Below are 12,415 nucleotides of genomic sequence, written 5' to 3'. Positions count from 1 at the left end.
TGGTTTGTATTGCTTTTATAATAAAAGGATTTTATTAAAAGTTCTGGTGACATGATGCTCTGAGTAGCAATTCTGCCGTGAGCACTGTTTTGAGTGAGGAGGGAACTGTTAATATGTATGAACTTTACGTCATGCTATGTCAAGTTCATGCTCAGCTTTGCAGGACCCTCCAAGTGTGTCGTATACTTGCCTTGAGCGCTGTATTCAATGTGTTTCTTCCAGTTTTCCACATGCAGCTCCGTGAGCCAAACGTGAAGGAGGCATATGCTTGGCAAATTCTCCGAAGAGCTTCCCATGGGCTTGTCTGGTTTCTTTCCTTCTTTGCTTGACTGCAGTCTTTGAGGCAGCTGCCTCCTCCAGGAAGCCTTAGAGTGCCCCAAAGCCAGGACCTCAGACTCTGAGATGTGAACAGTCAAAACCACATCAGGACTGCAGGGCCGCACAGCTGCCTCTCATGCCCAGGATAAGGTGCCAGGAAGGTGGCAGGCGGAGGCTCAGCCACAGCCAGGAGAGGTTTGGGTTTACTTGTACTTAACTGATTTTGCAGACTTGATGAAGGATTGGGCTGGCAGAGTGTATGTGGATGCTTTTCATATCATCTTCAAAAGGGTAACACAAAACTGTTCCTTTTTCTAATATTCTATCCAGTGTTCTAATGAATGCTAATTTTAATTTTGGACAAAAAAAAAAAAACCTTTTATTGATTTCACATAAAATTAGCTTTATCCATATGAGAAGAAATTGGAGATGGAGAGAAACAATGGGGAAAGACCCCAGATCAATGCTTTACAAGTCTTAGGTAAATTATTAGGGGCAGAGAGGATATAGCAGAAGGCAGTGAGACAACACAGGACTGAGCAGGAAAGAATGAGGAGATCAATTTTGTCAAACCAAAGCTCCATATAGAACAAAAGGCTTCTTGTGTAGTCTCTTCAAAATGCAATATGCTATTGAAAATCCTCGTGTAACTTTCTTCTAAGGATAAAAACACTGGGATGCAGTTTTGAAAACACCCTTTCTCCAAGGTGAAGGCTGACTGACTCAGTGAATAGAGCAACCAAAAGGCCACCACCTGATGGAAGCTAAAAGTGACACACATCCCTCAGGACCAGAATTTGCAAAACCGTATAAAGTAACTGTCCATTTTCAGGACAGAGACTTCGCTCTGACAGGAAGAAGTGAGGTAGCAGTGCAAGGGTGTGCTGCAGCCTTAAGACTTCCAATGTTTTTCTACGGCAGTCAAAATTTAATTACTTCTCCCCACCCTCTGCCACTGACAGTTCCAAATGAAAATATATGGACCATGTCGAGACAAATCTCAGATACACGGAGTGCTTGAGAAAATACTGTTGCCGGTGCAGAAACAGCTCAAAATTCTCATAAGAAATTCACTCCTTTGGTCCTTTGTGATGGTGGAGATGGCGGGAGGGGCAGGGCAGGTGATGAAATGAAGAAACTGGCTCATCTTGAGCTGTGTTTCACAGCTCCCATGAGCTGTGGTCTTCCCCTCTATGGTCTGGGCAGAGACCTGAAAAGGTCTGAGAAAAACTATCTTGGGGGAAATGGGAAAGACGGATGCCTGTGGTCTCCCAATGAATTAAGCCAGTTCCTGTCTAAGTGCAGGCAGATTGGTTTTTATCCAGTGACACCCGTCAACCCTATCACAGGTTAATGGGGGTCGGAAGTCCAATTGGACTTGCCTGGCCACACAGTTGCCATCACCGTGAGGGAGACAGGTCTTTGTATTCTGCGTGGGTTTGTCAGGATGAGGCTTGGGGAGCCCTGGGGACCTGCATCCTCACCTCTGCAGTTCAGGAGCATCTGCCAAGCACCCACACTTTCTCAGACTCTGTCATTTAGGGAGCTCTCTTTTGTTGGCTTCTTGTTTTTAAATTCCCAGTTCCTAGTATTTTCCTCAGATTCATTGTACCTCTGTAGGCTGCGTGGGACTGTGATGGTAAACAGGAAGCCAGTAGCCTCTTGGAACCTTGGTTGCTGCCTCCATGTTTGTCCTTGGGAAGTAGCGATAAGAAAGTGAGTAAATACAGTCGCGTATCTGTGGCAATTCAAACAATTACAACTGGCTTGTGAATAAGGACGAACAAGCACTCAAACATATCCAAATTAATAAAGACCTGTCTTCACAGTGATGCCACACTGGCCCGAGAAAACTGCACGGAAGCTTCCAATAGCCAGAGTAAGGTGAACAGGAGCGCACCATGGCAGCTGTCATCAGTTTCTTCTCTTTCCAGAGCCGTTTCAGAATGGCTCACCTCCCCTCTAGCCACTTCTGACCTGTCCATACGGCAGGCAGCTCTACCCTCATGATGAGGATGAAAGTTATGAGAAGAAACCAGACTGCTCATCGCACTGGAGCCTTCCTTTCCTCCTCGCCTAGTCTCTTGAGAAGGCAGGACCTCTTCTCAGATGACAGCAGGTCCTTCCATCCCTTTGCTTCCCACTCCATCCATTGCTAGCGACCAGCATCCTCCCCTAAGGTCTGGGAGCACGGAATCGCGCATCTTCGTGACTGGGTGAGTCATGTTTGGAAGCTCTCGGTGCTGCCCACATCTGACTCTTCATCCTGCTCGCTTCTCCACAGATGCCTTCAATACACATGGGAGCCCTGCCACCAGCAACAGCACACCACCTTCCTTCTAACTCTAGCGTTATTCCCGCTCCATTCCCTTTCCTTTCTAGAAGCCCTAAGTGGACCCCTTATTTCCATCCACTCAGTGGCCGGGTTGACTACCCCATGCCTTTATCATATAATCCTAATTGCTGTGACTTCAGAAAAAGCCCACAATGAAAACCAAGGTGTCTATGTGTTTTACCATAACATTGGCCAATTGCATTACTTTTTCTTCTTCTTCTTCTTCTTCTTCTTCTTCTTCTTCTTCTTCTTCTTCTTCTTCTTCTTCCTCAGGTGTTGTCAATTATAGTAATTTGTCCTTCCATATGGTTTCTGGAATTACAGTAACAATTTCTAAACCAAATGAGACATAATTTTGACTAGATTTGTATTGAATTTAGAGATTCATTTGGTAAGCCATATCGTGCCATCTTTATAATGTTAAGTCTTCTGGCCTAAGATCACTGTGCCCATGGACTTCCTGGATGTCTTTCTCACCCAGATTTGTCTTCTGAGACAATTTTCAGAAGCATCACTGTTGAACCCTCACCACCCTGGTCAAGCAGAGTGTCCATCTTAGTGAGGTTCTCACAGCCTTGGCCCCATGACCATCCTCATTTTCCTGCCTCCACCTGCCCTACTAGGTCCACCATGAAGAAAAACTTCTCGGTTTCTGTTTACAGCCTCTTTGTGTTTCATGAATTGAAAGGAGATCCTGGTTTCATCTTGTGAAAAACAGGGTTCTCTCCACCCAGCACTTCAACCATGCCAAGGCTGTATCTTCACCACCCACTGCCCATAAGAGCTAATAAGAATAAGAAGAGAAGAGAATACAGGGAGAGCTCTTAAAAGACTGTCTGTCTCAATAGCCAAACAGCTATCTTTTCAGCCTCCTAAATGAAGAGGCGTGTGTTACGTTCACAGCCTCAGGCCACACCTCTTTCCTCAGGCTGCACTGACCTTCATTCTTCCAAATCAGCAGGCTGTTACCATAGGCAGGTACGAAGCATGAAACCTGGGAGGACGCCAGTGAAGAAGATGCTGTTTGCAGCCCCAGCATCAGGTAAACCAGGAACCAAGCAGGGCTGGTGGTTTGAAGAGAGGGGACAGAGATGGCAGGAGGGCTCATGGGAGATACACAGGGTCCAGCATTGCAGGCTGTTTGGTCTTACTTGTTAGCTTCCTTTCTCAACTATCAGCAAAAGTTCCCAGTTACCATTAGATGTCAGGGAACACTGATATACGCTCATGACTGCGGCAGCATTTAGTTTTACTTAAAGCTTAAAACTTTTCCCCGGAAAAGTTTTCTTCATAGCCTTCAGCATCATTTCATTTTGAGGACTGAAACTAGAGAATTTGCATTTGAGAAGTAGCACATGAATAAAGAAAGTGACTGTCTCTAAGCAGCCTGGATGAAGGCAGACTGAACACTACAATGGGCTCATTTCAGTTCAAGTATTTTAAATTATTTCTACAAAGAAAATGTCTCAGATTGTTTGAAAAAAAAATCAAGATAAAGCTACCCTCCACAAAAGGCCTGTAAAACTGCTGCACATTAAGAAATGGAGATGATGGAACTGTTTTCAAGGTGAGGCCAGAGGAAGATGGCCAGTGGCATCCTCACAGAGCACCCAGAGAGGGGAAAAGTCTTGCATTTAGGAAACTGAATTCTACAGCTTCCTAACCCAGTTGAGTCAATGCTGCTTCTCTCTGCAGAAAAAGCTACGTGGGACAACGTTCTTAGTGTTGGTTCAGCTATTTTCAGCCCCGATGCCAGCTAGGTATAAATGAAAAATGTATTTGTTTAAGTACTATAAATTGGCAGGGAAAATTGGGGATGGGATTGGTAGCCTGACAGGAGAGAATGAATGGGTACCAGAGAGAAAATGCTGGAACTTGAGCAGAGCCCATTTGTCATGTCACTTCATTGTCTCCACATGGAGCTATTGAAAGAGAATAGCATAGAGACACTGAATTAGGCTGGATCGAAGGTCCAGGCTGCAAAGAGACAGTCTCGGACTGAGGAGAGAGGTATGCTGAGACTGCCTCTCAGCCCACTTCATGCTGCGTCGAGGAGGACAGTTAGGACCTAGAAGCTCTATCAAAATGATCGCTTACTCTGGGAATCTTTGGTGAGCTGCTCCTCAGAGCTCAACCTTCCCATCTTCTGTCATCTGTGAAAAGGCATCAAGAAAAAGCTTTCAAGTCAGAGACAAACACGAAAAGATGTCTTACTTTCCTTAGACTTGAAAACAAAGATCTGAGACACACCTGGGGGCAGAAAAGGCGCTTTGGTTGAGCGTGCACATGAATGCGGCCTGGAACCACGTGGTAGGTTGTCTTCCAAATACTGAAACGACATTGGTGTTTTAAACCTGTCTACAGCGTTGTTGGTGGAGGAACGAGCCCACCTGTTCACTGCTGTGATCCACACAGACACCTCTGCCCTCTCCAGAACACTAAAACCAGCCGCCCTCTCACAGGGAGCACATCTCTCCTCACTGGGCAGCAGTTGACCTGACAGCCACAAATAACCCGCCTGACTTTTCTCTCTGACATCACTACCTTCTTAACCGAATTGATCCACAGTCTCCTGTTTACAGGAAGGCGCCAAAGCTGGCCCTGCGGTTCTGATGGCCTCTAAAACCCTCCCTCTGTGTCCTCTGGAGGACTGCAGACACTTCCAGAACAAATCAATACCTGTATCTAACATGCATTGCAAAACATTTTCCTCTCTAATTTATTTGATGCAAATGTTTTTGTTCTTTTTCTCAGAAATGCTCTTTTCTCTTTCCATACGTGTTCTGAAACTTATCTTTCAGAAACACGGGATTTGTTCACTTCCAACACATAGTTAGAAATTTCCCATTAAAGATAAAAATACCATAGGAGCAAAAATCAATGCACTTTTATAAGTTGGTTGAGAAGAGATTAACAGTTTCAAGTACTAATAAAAATAAATTCTGCAGAGGATGCTGCCCAGATCAGGGGACCTGGGAAAGAAGTGTGCTTTCAGAGTGCAGGTTCTGACGTTAGGGACGAGGGTGCCATCAGATGTCACACGGGCTCTCCTGTAAGACTGCTGCAATGGAGCTGGAGACACAGCTCAGCGGGGCAGCGCTGGCTGCACACACACAGACTTGAGTTCCATGTTCCCACCCCCCAGAGCTGGGAAGACAGACGGGAAGATCCCTTGACTCACTGGCCAGCTGGTCCAGCTGCCTCGGCAAGTTCAAGGTGAGAGAGACCCTGACTCAAAAGCTAAAGCGGTGCTCGCCTGTAATCCAGCACTCGGGGAGGCCGAGGCAGGCAGATCACTGTGAGTTTGAAGCCAGCCTGGTCTACAAAGCGAGTCCAGGCCAGCCAAGGCTATATAGAGAAACCCTGTCTTGAAATATCAAAAACTAAAACCAAAACCAAACCAAAACAAACGAAAAAGCTAAAGTGGACAGTTCCACAGAAATGACATCTGCAGCTGACCTCTGGCTTCCACGTCCATACAAAGACATATGGATAACTATACACCACACATGCTTGTATCTACACACATACTCACACACATGAACACACACATGAATGCATACATATGTGTATGTACACACAAACACACTGTAAACTGTAGGGTGCTTCAGATACTCACTGAATCTGAGTCTTTCAGTCCATTGTGCCAAGTGAGATTCTATGCCTGTGCATGAAACTGGTGCCCTCAGCTGCTGTGGAGATATATACCAGCTGCAGCACCATCTCCAGGATCCGGAGGGAAGCACTATGACTCTGATGGGAGGGAGGCACCATGACTCTGATGGGAGGGAAGCACCATGACTCTGATGGGTAGAAGAGGCAGTAGGCTGGAACACTGACCACAGTCGGCCTCCCCATAAAACACTGTCTACATAGGCAGGGGAGTTGGGCTCTTCCCAACCTCCTGGGAACCCAGAGGAGGAATGGAGGCCCTTCCAGATCCCTCTAGCTGCACAGCCAGTAACATAGTGGCTATCCCACGAGCACTTCCCAGCTTCCTTGTGAAAGGTAACATAAGCCATGGAAAAGTGGATGGTTTCCAGAACCAACCGGCCTGCTCCTGAACAAAAAGCCATCTATCTGTTAATCATTGTATGAAGCTGTGAAAGTCGGATAATTGTGTCACTTGGCTTCCTTATGGATAAAAATGGTGGTGTTAATTTAAAAAATAAATACCTGTGCAAAGCCATTGTGAAGACTACTGAGGAAAGTGAATTGCCCTTGGAGGCTGTGAAGAACTGTATCACAAAGGCCTGCAGATACTTAACAAGGATGAATGATGTTTCAGGACCAGAGACAGCCAAGTCACATGTGAGCTAGCGTATGAAATCTGAAATGATTTGGGAAACAAAAAGTCCCCTGTCTGGTCCAGTATTTCCTGTGTGGACGGCAATGACACATGGACATCTGACAAGGTCCAGTGAGCAGCATGGTGTACTGTCAGCTTCAGGAGCCTTTGGTGGCCTGAGACTGAGAACTGGCGACAGCCAGCGAGTATGTGTGGCTGACTGGCTTAGACCCTTGTACCTTTTGGTATGTATTCTGGATATTTCATTTTCAGAAGCATGGTTTCATGAGGTTCGTTATTAAAAATTATTTAAATATACTTCTCTTAATACCATGACCTCCTTATGGAAGGGTTCATGCCCATGACATTTAAAAAGTTTTTAATAATATGCATTCTGCTGTGAAATACAAACTTTGAGAACTAAGCCATGCTTGTCCCCATGTCTCTCCCTCATTTTATAAATCTGTCTCAGATGATTCATTCATAATCTTATTATTGCTGTATTTATTTCACAGAGAAATGGAGGGCCCTAGCTAGTGTTTTTAGAACATGCAGAAAGTTATTGGAAGACTGAACAGAAGTGAATAGGACATTCATATGTTATGAGTAATCAAAGTGCAGGAGCAATTGGGATGACTGAATTCCAAACCTCTCATTATTCCTTCTTCAAGGAAAGGGGAGGGGCTCAGTAAGCAAGCTCCTGTTGCCATATCCTTCTTGGAAAGAAAATCTTTCCATTAGAAGAGTAATGTAGGAAGGAAATCCCCGACTTCCTCGGTGAGTGCAGTCTTCTTTCTGAGCAGGTAGAGAGTTCTGCCAACAGGTTTCTGGGAGGGCCATTTGCATCCACGGGATGTGCGAGACTCAGGCATTGCAGAGGGGGACGCGTGGGGACCCCCTGAGACTCTGCCACACGCTTGGTGCTGAGACCACATTAACAACTTGCTTTGAATTCATGTGAGTCCCAAGTGGTGAATTTGCCAGTGCTTCCACATAAAGGCTGCACACCCCTGTAAGTGTGGCATGTATTCAGAAGGATAGCCATATTGGTTGCTAGGAGATGGAGGGATCCTCTCAGAGAAAAATCAGTCCTGACAAAAAATTTTTTTCACATAAAGACCTTTTAAATATAAATACCTTTGACAGCAGCTATTATTATTCACTGAGTTCTTTCACATCTGAATAAATGGCAGAAAAATGATGAAATTATTCATACACCATTATACAGTAAAGTGTTAAAATAGAAGTCTTCTCTCCCTCATTCTCTCTCTCCCTTCCCCCGCCCTTCACTGTTACTGCTAAAGAAAATGAAGAAAGCTGCTTTTGTCTCTTTCCATTGAACTTCTCTGTTTTCCTCTTCAGAGACCCAGGATGAGGAAAATACCTGAGAACCTGAGCCATGGATGTGGATCAGTGAATATTCCTTCAGCCCCTGGTGTCTGCTCTTCATGGTCAGAACACAGAAGAGAGAGCAGACCAGCCTCTCCCACCCAGTGGCTGGGAAGAGCAGGTGCCCCTGGAAGGCAGGCAACCATCCGATCGCATTTCAATCACGCCAGCAATCTTCCCCTCCTGGGCTCACTGGAAGCGCAGCTGCCCTGGATGTGGGTCTATGGACTCAGCTTTTGGCAAAAAAAATTTAACAAATAAAATGTGAGATGAGTGAGATGCTCACAGTGTACGAACTGCACAGAGCGTAAAGGAGGCAGCGACAGTCCCTAACTCCCTGGGCCCTCCCTGCCTTCGAGCTGAGAGCTTTGCAGCTGAGATGCACCGCGAGCCCAGTGGCCACCTTCGTTTAGATGGGAGCTGGAGATAATGTAACCCCAGGGCTTACTGAGAGACCACTGTGAGCTCAGAAATTTGGCATGACAGAAAATTGGCATGAGAATGGCCACCCCATTTTTGCCTTTAGAGTGCCTTGGAATCCAAGGGAGACATGCTTCCTTATCCAAATATTGTCCTGAAGCCCTCCATTGACTGAGTGTTTTCCTGAGAAAGCTTCGCATGGCAATGTCCCTCCATCCCACTTTTCACATATTTGTTCTGACTCTGGCACCAGGAAGCTCTCATTGTTCCCGTCAGTGCTTGCTGGGCCAGTGACATTATTCCCTGTGTTAGTGACAGACAGTGTGTTTCCTTTCTAGAAGTTCTCATGAGAGTTTCTTGCACTGAGCTCCGAACATGCCAAAAAAAGCAGCCTATTGGCAGGTCTCTGCTCCCTGGTTCTTCCTTGCTGCCTTTTAGGTCAAAGCCATCTTAGCAATGCCACCACCGACTGAACAAGGAGCAGCAGTGGGGAGAGTCTAGCACACTGTCCTTACCCTGCTCAGAACACCCTAAGCCTGTGCCTGGGGCATCTCACCCAGCCACTTCACCTGGGCACCCAGCCTGTGGGGTACCGCACAAGACCTCAGACCCTTCCCATGAACGCCCTAACGCACACAGCGTTCCTTCTGCCTGTGGCGGGAAGGACTTGGACTTTAAGGACCGGCCATCATGCTTTCTGTGTCAGGACAGACATCTATCACTGAATTCTGGGCTCACAAATGCAGTAAATGAAGTTAGGGGCAGCAGTAACACAGGGCCGCCCTGTCCACAGGGGCTGCAAACATCCATCAAGTCTCACCCTCTCCACGGGGACCCAGATACTGCTTGATGCTTAGTAACTGCAGCGGCATCTGTTGAAAAGACCGAGGGAGACAAAGTTCACACGGAAGACCCTTCAGAGCTGGCCTTCACTGAGGCCCCCTCTTCTTAAAGCCTGTGGGTGCGTGCATGTGTGTGGTGCTGAGCATAGCCTGGGTATCGTGCCTCCAGCATAGACACGACTGTTCACTTCTTTTTCTCTTCTCCTGAGACAGGGTCCATCGCTGGCCTGGAGCCAGGACACAGCTCAGGCTGGCTGGCTGTCATGCCATGCCAGTACAAAGATGACAAGCGCGTGTCAACACCCCTTCCCGCCATGGGTTCTCGGTACCAGCCTCAGGTCCTCCTGCATAGAGAGGGCTTTAACAGCCAGGTTAACACCATAGCCCTTGTCTTCCTTCTCCCTTGACACTTATTATCAAAACCACTAGCTGTTCTAAGCACCTGTTTCCTCAGAGAAACTCTGGTGTGAAGATTTAAATCACCACCAACCTGGGAAGGGTGATGGACCCAGAGACTTATTCCCCAGACATGAGAGCAAACGCCAGAGAAGCAGGCCTGGCAGTGTGGCCTGGGGCTGCGCCCTCCAGCATCAGCTGTGGCCCCAGACCTACCCACACTGTCGTCACCCCCAGCCTGCCCCCAGGCCCAGACAATGGATCTCCCCCCTCTTGGTGGTAAAGCAGCTGCTGTTGTGTGGGGGCGTGCAAGAGTCCATCTTTCCTCTCTGCTATGTTCCCCTGCAAGACACACTCCAGGTATGATTTACTTCTGGCTCATTTCCTACGAGTCGGCTCCATAGGATGCAAAATGATGATAATGCTTGTCTCCAGATAATGAGTAAGGAGTTCATGTTTCCCATCGTGGAGATGTTATACAAATGGGCAGTATCATTACCGCTAAAATCCATGACTGGAGAAATTAAATTTCCTGGAATGTTTTCTATCTCCCAGGAATGTTTGTAATCCTCTGTATTTACTGCTAAATGAGGTGGACTGCAAGAAAGGGGATGTTTAAAAGGCAGGAATGAGCTCAACGGGAAAAATTAACAAATGGGAAAATTGCAGTCCTGCGCTGCGTGCTTCATGGAAAAGGAAGCTCAGTAAACATGCAACAGGAAACCATGTTTGATTTCTGCGAGGAAGGCTTAACGAACAACAGACTCAAGCAGGCTCTTCAAAGACGTTTCTGCACTTGTTTACCTTCCAAAATGCCCCTGAAGAGAACAGTGTGCCTCGCTTTAAAAAGAAGTGGTGTCATGGAACAACTTACCCAGCTCTGCCATGGGCTCGCTGGTCTGGACGGACAGAAAATGAAAGGATTCATTCAAAAACTGGAAAGGAAAGGACATGCAAGTTTTTGGGGGTGGGGGTTAAGACTCACGTGTCTTTAATAACTTCTCAAGCTCAGTACAGTTTCATGTACAGTTTCATGAACACAGAAGCATCAAATTCAGGTAAATTTTCATTAATTCTATGTACTTCGCTAATGTGTTCAAGTGTCAATTTTCTATACCTGTTTCCACCTCTGTTTTTACCACAAGGTACCAATTTCTAGCCTTGTGAAGTCAGAACAAAGAAGTGGCATTTTGAAGATCATTGTCTTCTGAGAGACAGAAGGACAGTTCACTGGTGCTCCTCCCTGCAGGCAGCGGCCAGTGCTGCCTCGGCCATCAGTCTAGGAGACCACCCCACCACCCCTCCATCAGCCTGAGAGGCCACCCCACCCCGGCCCCTCTTCACCACAAGTACCTGAACCCTTTGCTCCTCTCCTTGGGCGATGGCTATAATCACCCACAGTACTTCAGCCTATGACTCAGTATTCTGACCTACGAAGAGGTGATGGGGACTGGAACTGAGGGGAGAGGGGAAACATTGTTCTCAAACTTTATCCTGTTCTAAAGCCAGGCTTAGTCAGCCTCTCGAATGCACCCATTTTTCCAGTCCAGGACACAGCTCTCCCAGAGCCAGGGTGGACTCACTCTGGTCCCTAGTTGCTTTCGACGGAGGTGCCCCCTGATGTCTTTGATCAGCTTTCTGGGACCTGGCGCCAATGAATTTCTATTCATGGACCCAGGTTCCAGGTCCATCAAAGAAGAGGCCCACTCCCTCCCTCGGCAACTACTTACTTACAAGATATTTCAAGCCTGTGGGAAAGTGGCGAGAAATGTCACACAACTAAGATTGGCCACAGAACATAGCCAAGAACTGCTAGTTTGCAGTGTCTGTGACATGTCTTATTTTTCAGAGTTAATTTAAACATAGTAAGGTGAGGAAATGCATTCCTCCTTCTCTGCAGAGATACCTCTCCAGCTGATAGTGGTTGGTGTCCTTTTCCTCTCCTGTTCTGTGCTGTCTCTGCATGTGCGTGTACACAGGAGATGTGTGCACCTGGGTTTCTGTGCCACTGGCTCACAGAAATGATCTTTTGGTGCTTGTGGCCTGCTTTTCACACTCTGGTACAGACTAGCAGTGGTGCTGTTGCAGCAAAGGTATACGGGACTAACTGTGGTTGGAGAAGGGGTTCACAGGTGGTACACTTGCATGAGGACTTGGTTTCTGCGCAGACCCACAGGAGAGAGTGGGCACAGCAGAGCCACAGGAGAGAGTGGGCACAGCAGAGCCACGGGAGAGAGTAGGCACAGCAGAGCCACGGGAGACAGTGGGCACAGCAGAGCCACGGGAGAGAGAGAGAGAGAGAGCTGGGCACAGCAGAGCCACGGGAGACAGTGGGTACAGCAGAGCCACGGGAGACAGTGGGCACAGCAGAGCCACGGGAGACAGTGGGCACAGCAGAGCCACGGGAGAGAGCTGGGCACAGCAGAG

The 12,415-nt window shown here is 47.2% G+C and overlaps 1 long non-coding RNA gene across 1 annotated transcript; it reads left to right on the top strand.

Annotated features, from left to right (window-relative positions):
- The first annotated feature begins 2,172 nt into the window (after positions 1 to 2,172).
- Positions 2,173 to 11,719, top strand: LOC132653457 (uncharacterized). Its single transcript, XR_009591196.1, has 3 exons — positions 2,173 to 2,534; positions 3,612 to 3,695; positions 8,304 to 11,719. It is a non-coding gene; the product is annotated as an uncharacterized LOC132653457 (long non-coding RNA).
- The last annotated feature ends 696 nt before the right edge of the window (positions 11,720 to 12,415 follow it).

The sequence above is a fragment of the Meriones unguiculatus genome, chromosome 4 (assembly GCF_030254825.1).
Source record: "Meriones unguiculatus strain TT.TT164.6M chromosome 4, Bangor_MerUng_6.1, whole genome shotgun sequence".
Lineage (NCBI taxonomy): Eukaryota > Metazoa > Chordata > Mammalia > Rodentia > Muridae > Meriones > Meriones unguiculatus.
This window is presented reverse-complemented; position numbering and strand designations above follow the sequence as displayed.